The sequence below is a fragment of the Pteropus alecto genome, unplaced genomic scaffold (assembly GCF_000325575.1).
Source record: "Pteropus alecto unplaced genomic scaffold, ASM32557v1 scaffold86, whole genome shotgun sequence".
Taxonomy (NCBI): Eukaryota; Metazoa; Chordata; class Mammalia; order Chiroptera; family Pteropodidae; genus Pteropus; species Pteropus alecto.
In genome coordinates, this window is record NW_006442109.1 from 12,402,729 (window position 1) to 12,414,205 (window position 11,477).

At 41.9% G+C, this 11,477-nt stretch overlaps 1 protein-coding gene across 1 annotated transcript in view; it reads right to left on the reverse strand.

Annotated features, from left to right (window-relative positions):
* TLN2 (talin 2) overlaps positions 1-11,220 on the reverse strand; it is a 397,436-nt gene extending 386,216 nt beyond the window's left edge. Inside the window, exon 1 of the mRNA XM_025038744.1 lies at positions 11,064-11,220. The gene's annotated coding sequence lies outside the window, so the exon portion shown is untranslated. The remainder of the gene's footprint in view (positions 1-11,063) is intronic.
* Between the last annotated feature and the right edge of the window lie 257 nt (positions 11,221-11,477).

Here is an 11,477-nt window from a genome sequence, read left to right on the forward strand (position 1 = left end):
CAGACAAGTGAGGGTCCCCCAGGAGAGCCAAGCACTTATGTGTCACTGATAAGCATTATTTGAAATGTGTCCCCTATGGTGACACTGTAATAAACACGTTGAAATTAATGGCTGTTGCACTTAATTTCCTCCCCCGCCAAAAAAGTGCCAATGACCAGATTACAACACGATTTAAACAACATTTATCATCCAGTCACCATTTTCTTCACAATACTCTTCATATGTAGCCAACTTTTTATTAAAAGAAATCAATGACATCAAGTCTTGAATATGTATGTATGTATGATGAAAAAGCAAAAAGCAAAAAACAGGAACCAGAGAATCTCTAACAGTCTTCACTTTTCCATGAGAATCCATTACAGAATGTTTAAAATAATACCCATTAATTCTGATCTTCACTGTTGATGAAACATATACATCTAGCTGTAAACAACACTAAATCCACAAACACCTTTAACAGATACAGACAACAGTTAAGTAATATAACCCAAATATTTATTTTTCCTCAGTTTGGTGAAATTGATAAAATTGAATTATCTTGCCGTGATTGGCATTCCAACTTTCATCCATGATGGGGCAGAGCACTGGCCGGACAAGGACAGAAGATCTGCAAAACAGAGGAAGCTGTTTCTCTAAATCAGTAATTCTCAAAGTGTGGTCTGTGCCCAGCAGGATAAGCAAGACCTGGAAACTTGTTAAAAATGCAACTTATCAGACCCCACCCAAGACTTTAGAGAATCTGAAACTCTGGCTCAACAATCTAGGTTTTAACAAGCCCTCCAAGTGATTCTGATGCATTCTGGCTTGGGAACCACTGATTGAATCTAAACTATGGTTTTCAAATTGTGCATCAGAGCCCTGGCTTCCAGTGGCTCTCCCACCAGCATTCACGGGGGCACGTGGTATGTACTTTTTAAAACATGGATGGTGGTTCCACTGCTTCTGAAAGTAACTGCCAAGAATTCATAAATTTTATCAAATTTAAAAAGTCACATTAGGAGGCAGAATTGAAAATGGTACAGGTGGAGCAACCAGCTAAGCTAGGGATAGTGTGGAAGAAGACCTGGGTTCAAAGGCCAGCCCAACCATTAAACAGCACCTCCCTTAGCCTCAGATAGGAAAACCAAGTTTGAGGAGATGCTGCTGCTTCATTTGGCCAGAGGACCTCCCCTCCAAGGGCTGACACTGGTCTTCCCTTAGAAGAAGATCAGAAAGTCGAGGAAAAGGAGAATGCCTGCTAAGAGCTTTTGTGGTCTTTTATGTTCACTATTCTCCTGAGGGATTGAGGTAAACAGCTTTTCTTGAAACCATCTTTTACACTGAAGGGAATTTACTAAAAATTGGGAAATCTCCGGATTTTAGAATATAATTCACTGAAAGTTTCCAAAGAGATGAGATTGTTGCAAGCATCAGAGAAAGCAAGCCCAGCTTTTTGTTTCCAAAATGGTTCCAGATGAGTCTCCTACTCATTAATCAAATAATATTTTAAAGTGTTTTCATATAGAAAATCTTGTGTGTTTGAGCAGGTAAACCATTCGAGGTGTATATAGAGCAAGATAATCACTCCTCACTCCCCACTAATAATTTTAAACAATATTAAGTTTTATGTGTCCTTACGCATCTTTCTCCAAGGTTGCACACATAGGACTTCTTTTTTAAATCAGAAGTAGGATCATACTGTATGCGAGACTCTGCAACTCCATTTTATTTACATTTAATATATCATGAACATCCCTCACAAAATAATCCATAGTATAGATTTATATGTATACCTTATTCTATTCATCCTACTGAGGGACATTCAAGTTGCTTCTAGTTTATTTACTTTAATAATCCTGAAATAAACATCCTCACACACAGATCCTTACATGCTGATGTTTTTATTTCTGTAAGACAGGACCCCAAATATGGGATTGTTGGGTCAAAAGGTAGGCATGTTCCAAACTTTCATCAAAACTGTCTGCATTCCCCACAGGCTGCAGCAATTCATTTTCCCGCCAAGAGTCAGAGAGTTGCCCCCTCACACACATCCAACAGAGGATGCTACCAACCTTTAAAATGTAGATCAACTGGATAGGCAGAAAATTAATATCCCTTTGTTTTTAAATTTGCATTTCTCTGACCATTATACAGGTTGATAATCTATTCATTTGCATTTCTTCTTATGGAAATGGCCTGTTCACATCCTCTGCTCATCTTTATATTGTGTCATCTTTCAAATGCTATTTAATCACACGCTCATCACTCCCCCCCACCCCCAATCTATTAGATATATAAAGTACAAAAAAACATTACCCCCTAAAAACTCAGTGTCTGAGGCAAGGGCAGGGGGTGTCTTCTTAGCATGAAGTACATGATAACCCCTCAAAAACAATTGCTGAATAAGTGAATAGTAAACAAGGAAAATTTTGTTTAAGATTGCACCTAGGTGAGTAAAAAAATATATAAACATTCGTTTCTTGTTCTACATATTCAGAATAGTATCACTTTAGCTGAAATTAAACTACCAGTTAAAAGAAAAACGAAACCATGGTCCTGGCACTGACTCTGAAAATACACTGTGAAATGGGTGGCAGTCTTAATTTATAGCTCAGAGTGACACATAAAGACTCTCACAAGTGAAACATTTTGCACCCAGCCTTGTCCACCAGTTGTCATTCAAATGGCACCTACCACTAAGCCAAGGGTTGTTAGAATGGCCAATGGACAAGAGAAGCCTACCTTAAGCATTTTGTTTCTTTTTCGTTTTTTACCCCCATCCCTCTTCAAGACTCTTTTTTGCCTTTCAAAATCTCCTGCTTTCGGAGGAGGTGTGGGGAGGGCCTGCAAGGCGAGTTTGACAGAGTTCAGATTCCTTAACTCTTTTAACTTTAGGCAAAACATCTGGTTATACCCACCATTTATCCCCATTATTTGTAATAGTTCTCTTTGGCTTATGTTTTAACTAGTCTCCTCATTAAGTATAAACGTAATAGGATTAAAAAGTTCTGGGGGAAAGTACTGTAATTAAAAAGGCACCAGTAGGGTATGTTAAGCTGTAATTCTGGCCCTGCTTATTAAGTTTTCCTTCTTGTCTTTAAAATTTTTTGTACCCAATAAAAATAACTTTGAATTATTTAACACTTCTTTAGTACTTCCTGTATTGGCCAAACACCACCCAAAATCTCCTAGAAAACATATGACTTAAAAGTTTTGGAGCAATAATGTCACAGATCACAAGTCTTAGACACTGTCCCAAGAGTCTGGGCATGCCACATACACTACAACACACACAACACAAGGCCTACTAAATTGAAAGGCAACTCTCCAAAATGCATAGGCATTTTCTAACCTTTTGAAGTTACAAAATCTTCTTAATAGGAAAAAAAAATACAGTAACTTTGATCAAGCCATGAATAATAAGAATCAGGCAAGAGGCAACAAAGCCTAATTTATACCACTTTGTTAAGAAAGGCATAAAAAAGATAGATATCAGTTGTAACATCTCTGTTACAAAGGATCATGAGTCCACTATGAACAATTATACACCAACAAACTGGATAACCTAGAAGTGGATATATTCCTAGGAACATACAACCTACCAAGACTGAATCATGCTGAAATAGAAAATCTTAACAGACCAATTACTAGCAATGAGATTGGATTAGTAATCCAAAAACTTCCCCCAAACAAAACTCTAGGACCAGATGGCTTCACTGGTGAACTCTACCAAACATTCAAAGAAGAATTAAAACCAATCCTTCTCAAACTCTTCCAGAAAAACAGAAGAGGAAGGCCAGCATTACACTGATACCAGAACCAGATAAGGAAGCCACATACACGTACACACGCACATGAAATTATAGGCCAATGTCCCTGATTAATATAGATGCAAAAATCCTCAACAATATATTATCAAGCCAAATTCAACAATAGATTAAAAAAGATCATACACCATGATCAAATGAGATTTATGACAGGGATATAAGGATGATTCAACATCTACAAATAAGTCAATGTAATACTACACATTAACAAAATGAAGGATAAAAATCATATGATATCTCGATAGAAGCAAAAAAAGCAGTTAACAAAATTCAACATCCATTTATGATAAAAACTCTCAACAAAGCATGTATAGAGGGAACATACCTCAACATAATAAAGGCCGTATACGACAAGCCCACAGCTGACATCATACTCAATGGTGAAAAGCTGAAAGCTTTTCCTCTAAGATCAGGAACAAGACAAAGATGACCACTCTTGCCCTTTTGTTCAACATAGTATTGAAAGTCCCAGCCAGAGCAATTAGGCGAGAAAAAGAAATAATGGTATCCAAAGTGGAAAGGAAAAAGTAAAACTGTCATTATCTGCAGATGACATGATATTATATTTTTAAAAACCCTAAAGACTCCATCAAAAAACTGTTAGAACTAATAAATGAATTCAGAAATGTTCCAGGATACAATATTAATAAACAAAAACCTGTTGTTTCTTTACATTAATAATGAACTATCAGAAAGAGAAATTAAGGAAACGATCCCATTTACAAGTGCATCAAGAAAAATAAAATACCTAAGAATAGATTTAACCAAGGATGTAAAAGACCTGTACACTGATAACTACAAGTGACAGTCACGTAAAAAAAATCAAGGAAAACACAAATAAATAAAAAGACAGTCCATGCTCATGGATTGGAAGAATTAATATTGTTAAAATGTCCTTACTACTCAAAGCAATATAAGAATTTGATGCAATCCCTATAAAAACTACAATGGCATTTTTCATAGAAATAAAACAATCCTAAAATTTGCATACAACCACAAAAAGAACTCAAATAGCCAAGGCAAGCTTGAGAAATAAGAGCAAAGCTGGAAACATCACACTTCCTGACTTTAATCTATATTACAAAACTATCATCATTAAAACAGTATTGTATTGGCTAAAAACATCACATAGATCAATGGAACAGAACAGAGAGCCCAGAAATAAGCCCATGCATACACAGTCAATTAATTTACAACAGAGGAGCCAAGAACATGCAATGGCGAAAGGACAGTATCTTCAATAAATGGTATTCAGAAAATTGGACAACCATATGCAAAAGAATGAAAGTGGACCACTATCTTATGCCATACACAAAAAATTAACTCAAACTGAATAAAGACTTGAATGTAAGGCCTGAAACCGTAAAACTCATAGAAGAAAACATAGACAGTAATAAGCTCCCTGACACAGGTCTTGAAAAGGATTTTTTTGAATCCGACACCAAAAACAACAGCAATAAAAACAAAAATAAACAAGTAGAACTATATCAAACTAAAAGGTTTCTGGATAGCAAAGGAAACCATCAACAAAATGAAAAGGCGACCTAACAAATGGGAAAAAATAATTGTAAATCATATATCTGGTAAGGGGCTAATATCCAAAATACACGAAGAACTCATACAACTCCATAGCAAAAATGAAAAAACAAAAACAAAAACAATCCAATTAAAAAGTAGGCAGATCTAAAGAGACAGTTTCCAAAAAAGATATACAAATGGCCAACTTGTACATGAAAAAGATGTTCAACATCATTAATCATCAGAGAAATGCAAATCAAAACCACAATGAGCTATCACTTCACAGTTATTAGAATGGCTATTATCAAAAAATACAAGAAATATCAAGTGTTGGCAAGAATATGAAGAAAAGAGAACTCTTGTACACTGTTGATGGGAATGTGAATTGGTACAATCACTATGGAAGCCAGTATGGAGGTTCCTCAAACAATTAAAAATAGAATTACCATAAGATCCAGCAATTCCAATTCTGAATACTTATCCAAGGAAAACAAAAACACTAATTTGATAAGATATATAGACCCCCATGTTCACTGCAGCATTACTTACAATAGCCAATATATGGAAACGGTCTAAGTGTCTATCAATGGATGAACTGATAAAGAAATTGTTGTAGATAGGTTCATCAAGAAAAAGAGGACCCAAATGAATAAAATCAGAATGAAAGAGAAGTGACAACCAACACCACAGAAATACAAATGATTATAAGAAAACACCATGAACAATTATATTCCAACATATTGGACAAGATGGAAGAAATAGATAAATTCCTAGAAACACACAATCTTCCAAGACTAATTCAAAGAAACAGAAAATCTAAACAGACCAATAACAACCAAAGATATCGAATAAATAATCAAAAAATTCCCAGCAAACAAAAGTCCTGGACCAAATTGCTTCACAGATGAATTTTACCAAACACTCAAAGAAGACTTAACACCTATCCTTCTCAAACTATTCCAAAAAATTGAAGACAAAGGCTCCCGAACTTATTTTACAAGGCTAACATTACCCTGATTCTAAAACCATCAAAGGCACTACTTAAAAAAGAAAATTATAGACCAATATCCCTGATGAGCATAAATATAAAATCCTCAAAATATGAGCAAACCAAAGTCAGCAATACATTAAAAAGATCATATACCATGATCAAGTGGAACTTACTCCTGACATGCAAGGCTGGTTCAATACCTGCAAATCAATCAACACGATGTACTGCATCAACAAAATGAAGGATAAAAATCATATGATCATATCGATAGATACAGAAAAAGCATTTGACAAAATCCAGCATCCATTTGTGATGGAAATTCCAAAATATATAAGGAACTCATACAACTTAAAACCAAAAAACAAACAAATAGTCCAACTGAATGGGGAGTGGATCTGAATGGACATTTCTCCAGAGAGGTCATGCAGCTGGCCAACTGACAAATGAAAAGATGCTCAACATTGCTGGTCACCAGGGAGGTGCAAATTAAAACCACGATGAGATGTTACCTCACGCCTGTTGGAATGGCTATCATAAATAAATCTACAGACAACAGGTGTTGGCAAGGATGTGGAGAGGGGGAGTCCTCATGCACTATTGGTGGGATTGTAAATTGGTACAGCCACTGTGGAGAACAGTATGGAGGTTCCTCAAAGAGCTGAAAATAGAACTACCATATGGCCCACCAATTCCACTTCTGGGTATTTATCCAAAGAAACCCAAACCATTAATTTGAAAAGACATGTGCATCCCTATGTTCACTGCAGCATTGTTTCCAATGGCCAAGATACAGAAAAGACCTGGGTGTCCATTGATAGACAGGTGGGTAAAGAAGATGTGGTACATAAGCAGTGGAATATTGCTCAGCCATTAAAAAAGAATGAAATCTTGCCATTTGTGACGACATGAATGGACCTAGAAAGTATTAAGTGAAACGGTCAGAGAGAGAAAGACAAATGCCATATGATTACACTTATATGTGGAATCTGAAGAACAAAATAGAAGAACAAACAAAACAGAAACAAACTCATTGATACAGAGAACTGATGGTTGTCAGATGAGAGGCGGGTTGGAGGGATGGGTAAGGAAGGAAGAGGAATTGAGACATACAAAATGCCAGTTGTAAGAGCAGACATGGGAATATAGAATACAGCATGGGCAGTACAGTTAATAGTATTGTGATGGCTACATGTGGTATCAGATGGGTGCTAGACTTGTCGGGGTGATCACTTCATAAATTATATAGATGTCTGGTCACTACGTTGTATACCTGAAGCTGATGCGGTATTGTGTGCCAGCTGCAGTTGTAAAACAATTTTTTTAAATATGAAAGAAAAGAAATTGTGGTATATATGTACAATAGGATATTACTCAGCCATAAAAATAATCAAATCTTGCCATTTGTGACAACATGGATGGACCTCAGGGGCATTACACTTAATGAAATAAGTCAAAGAAAGGCAAATATCATTTGATCTTTATTCTATGTGGAATCTAAAAGAAAAAAAACAAGCTCATAGACACAGAGAACAAATTGGTAGCTGCAAGAGACAGGGGTTGGGGAGATAAAAGGGTGAACTTTTGGAGGGTAAATAAGCTGAATTAAAATTTTTTTTAAATAGATAAATAGTATGGTAGAAAACTTGGGAGTGAAGATTAAAGGGTTTACAATAAAACTTTTCTTTTTCTTTCAGCCTTTGAAAACTTTTCAAAAGTTAATTTTTATTATATAATGTTTAACACATGCACAAAAATATGTGGTATATGTAGTTATAAAGCATAATGCTAAAATGAATAAACACATTTATAGATGTATAGAATTATTTTTCTGATCATAGTTGGTAAAAATTTATATTGTTCACCAACTATAACCATCTTTAACTGGAACTAATGATATGCTGGGAGGAAGGAGTGGAGGAGTGGGGTAATCCATATAATTTAGAGATATAAAAGACAGAAACTGGATTAGAAAATCACATACACGCGTGCGCGCGCGCGCGCGCGCACACACACACACACACACACACACACACGCACCTCTTTGTAAAACCTGACTTCACTTAAAAATAATCTAGAGAAGTGTTCGAAATACCTGAAACAAGTATGTTTAGCAGTAGGTGAATTCAAGACACACACATGGCCTATTCCTGTAAAGAATATCCACAGTAACTCACTCAACGGGTCAACTAAAAAAGTTCACTTTCCCCTTAGAGGTAGAAGCACAACATCAATATCAAAATTAGAGGCTCTAAGATAACCGCAGCGGGTACAAAGGCAGAGGAACATCAGTGACTTCCTCAATCTGAGGAGCTCCGTGTTTCTGTAAGTCAAGGTACCACCTCTAAACCCTAGGAACTTTACAAAACGTCAGAGGCTTTCTGCAACTGATTTGATTCTCTCCTAAATTAGTTATGCTAATTTCAGATCAATGTACCTTGGGGTCTTGGTGTTTTCCACAATTCTAGGGCTCAATGAAAAAAAAAATCGTATTCAAGTATTTCTCCTCTCTCACAGCCATTTGCCACATCCACCGCCCCGCCTCGGTTTTTGCATAGGTATCGCAAATCATTAATCAAGGAAGAATGGCTGACATTCACACTGGAGGCACTTAATGAAGAGGACAAGAAAGGAGCAGCTTAATTCCTGATATCACAGGGCCCATCTCAAAGATAAAAGCTTTCCCTCCCTTCCCCACCCTATCCCTAGTTTCTGTGAAACCCTGAAGCCTCTCCAATGATGAAGACCCAGAGTGCTGACATGATCTCAAATACTACGGCATCATTTCAATAAGACGCCAAGGAGAAAGGCTGGCACGTTCCTACGCTCAGGTGATTGTAGGTCAGCAGACACGCCCTTCCTCTAACCCTTCACAAAGCAAAGATCACAATCAATTTCAAAAGTAAAGATACCCCAGCGACCCACTCCTGAGAGGTTGACAACTTCAAGCTCTAGAAAAGGGAAGACAGCGCACAACCTAATACACACCCAGGTAGCATTAGAAGCCAAAGTAGATGGTACTCGGAGCACCAGAGTGCTTGTAGTTTGAGCATCCATTTTTCCAGGACCTCATCCCTACCTTCCTATCTTTAGCTGTGTCTTGGACAACGCCAACACTTCATTCAGCTCATTTCTCCCTCACTTTCTGGAAGTAACCGGAGACACAGGGATTTTAGATCAACTCCCTTCCCCAAGTCACTTAGGCTCTTCACGGGCAGCAAAAATCCAAGTTTCCCCAGGCGGCACTGAAGCCCCAACTTCTGGAAACGCCCCCTTACCTCGCCTCCACGAGCTGGCATAGCGGCAACAGCAGAGCACGCAGCCGCAGGCGCTGCTGCTGTCGCCGCCGCAGCCAAGGCGGCAATAGGAGGCTCCGGCTGGTTTGGGGCCCCGGGGCGACCGCAAGCCAGGCCTTGACCCGCGAACCCGGGAGCCTCTTCTCCCAAAGGGAGTGAGCTCACGCGCCCCGCGGAGCGCCGTGGCGAACCCCGGCGCCCGGGAAACGCTCTGCACCGGGCGCCCAGCCGGGAGACGCCGCCAAGCGCTCGGCTCCGGCGGAGCGCCGGGGCAGCGGGGGCGGCGAGGAGGGGGGCGTGTTCCCTGCGCCTCCGAACCCGAACGCCGCGTCTCGGCGGGACGGAGGCGAAGGAGGCGAGCGGGGCGCGCGGTCCCTGACGGCGGTTCTGGGCCCTCAACCCGGGCTGGACCGGCCTGGCGACGCGCTGCAGCCCGCGCGCCCTTGCGGGGACAACCGCCTGGCTCGCCCTGCGCGACCGCCTTCTCGCCAAACTTTCCGGGCGAAAACCGCTCCTGCCTTATCTGCGGGGGCGCCGCACTATCCCCGGGGCCCAGAAACTGTCCGCCCCCTTCCCTCCGCAGCCGAGACCCACTAAAAATATGGCGCCCTCGAACGTCGTTTCTCGGCCCCCTCAAGGAATCCCGAAATGCCGGTCTCCAGGACCCCTGGCTCCAGTGGGCGCGAAATTTCAGCTCGTGGGGCCGATGAAGGAGAGAGCGCCGCTCGCCCAGTGCGACACTGATTCCAAATTCAGCGGCATTGAATCCAAATCCTGCTCTCGCTCTCCGTCAGGCGCTGCCCGCGTCCCTCAGCGGCCAGTAGTTTGCTGGTGGCAAAATTGCCAAGTAAAGAGAAGTCGTGGAGTCGGCAAGTCTGAGAGTCCGGGACTGGAGAAGGAGCTCTGCACCCGCCGGCTGTCTTTGCCGGGAGCCTCGGCCGGAGACTTGTTTGCAAAGTGCCGCTGGAGTCGGGGCGGCCAGTGCTGGAATGAAGCCGCTCCGCCCGCGCCAAGTCTCCTGGAGCGGGGGCCCGGCCGGGGACAAGGGGACACTCCAGGCAGGCGAGGCTGCTTTTCCAAGCCCAGTTACCGGAAACCCAGCAGGAGCCCCGGAGGGAACAGGCTGCCCACCCCCAGGAATCCGCTTTCGGGCGCCGGCTGCGAGGCTGTTTGGAAACCGCTGCACCCGGGTCGAGTGCAGTGAAACATACATGTGCAATAGACAGGTGCATTAATTTTCTTTTATTTTTATTTTCCTGCAAAAATCCCTCCGAGAACATCCAATCTGGGAGCTTTGCGGGTTTTTTTCTGCATTGGCATCACTCACGAGATGCAAAAGGGAAGAAAAAAACCACCCACATTTTCCTTCTGTCGGGAGGGATAAGACACGAGAAATTCATGCAACGTGCATGCAGCTGGAGAGAGAGGAAAACCCGAGTGAGCCGTGCGCCTTACCAGGGGATGCATTTACTGTCTCATTGCAGAGCGCCTGCCCGGGAGTGCAGCTGGCCTCCCCCCCGTGCGCCCGGCGACCGCTCAGCTCCCGCAGCCGCCTCAGCCGCTGCAGCCGCCGCTGGCTCCAGGCGCGGAACAAGAGCCGAGGGCGAGCGCGAGCGCACGGCCCGCGAGCGCAGGGAGGGCAGGAAGCGCGTCATCACTCGGGGACGGTGTGGCCCCGCGCGGCTCCGGTTCGGCGGCGGCGCGGCGCGGCACCGCAGCTGGGCCAGCACCGGCACCTGTGGACCCTTTCTGGGTCTCTACTCCTGGCCGGGAGCTGGGAGCGTTCGCGAGGAAGGCGACGCGCTGGCCGAGCTGTTGGTAGGGAGTAGGGGGCGCAGGGTGACCCGAGCTCCCCAAAATTCGGGCTCT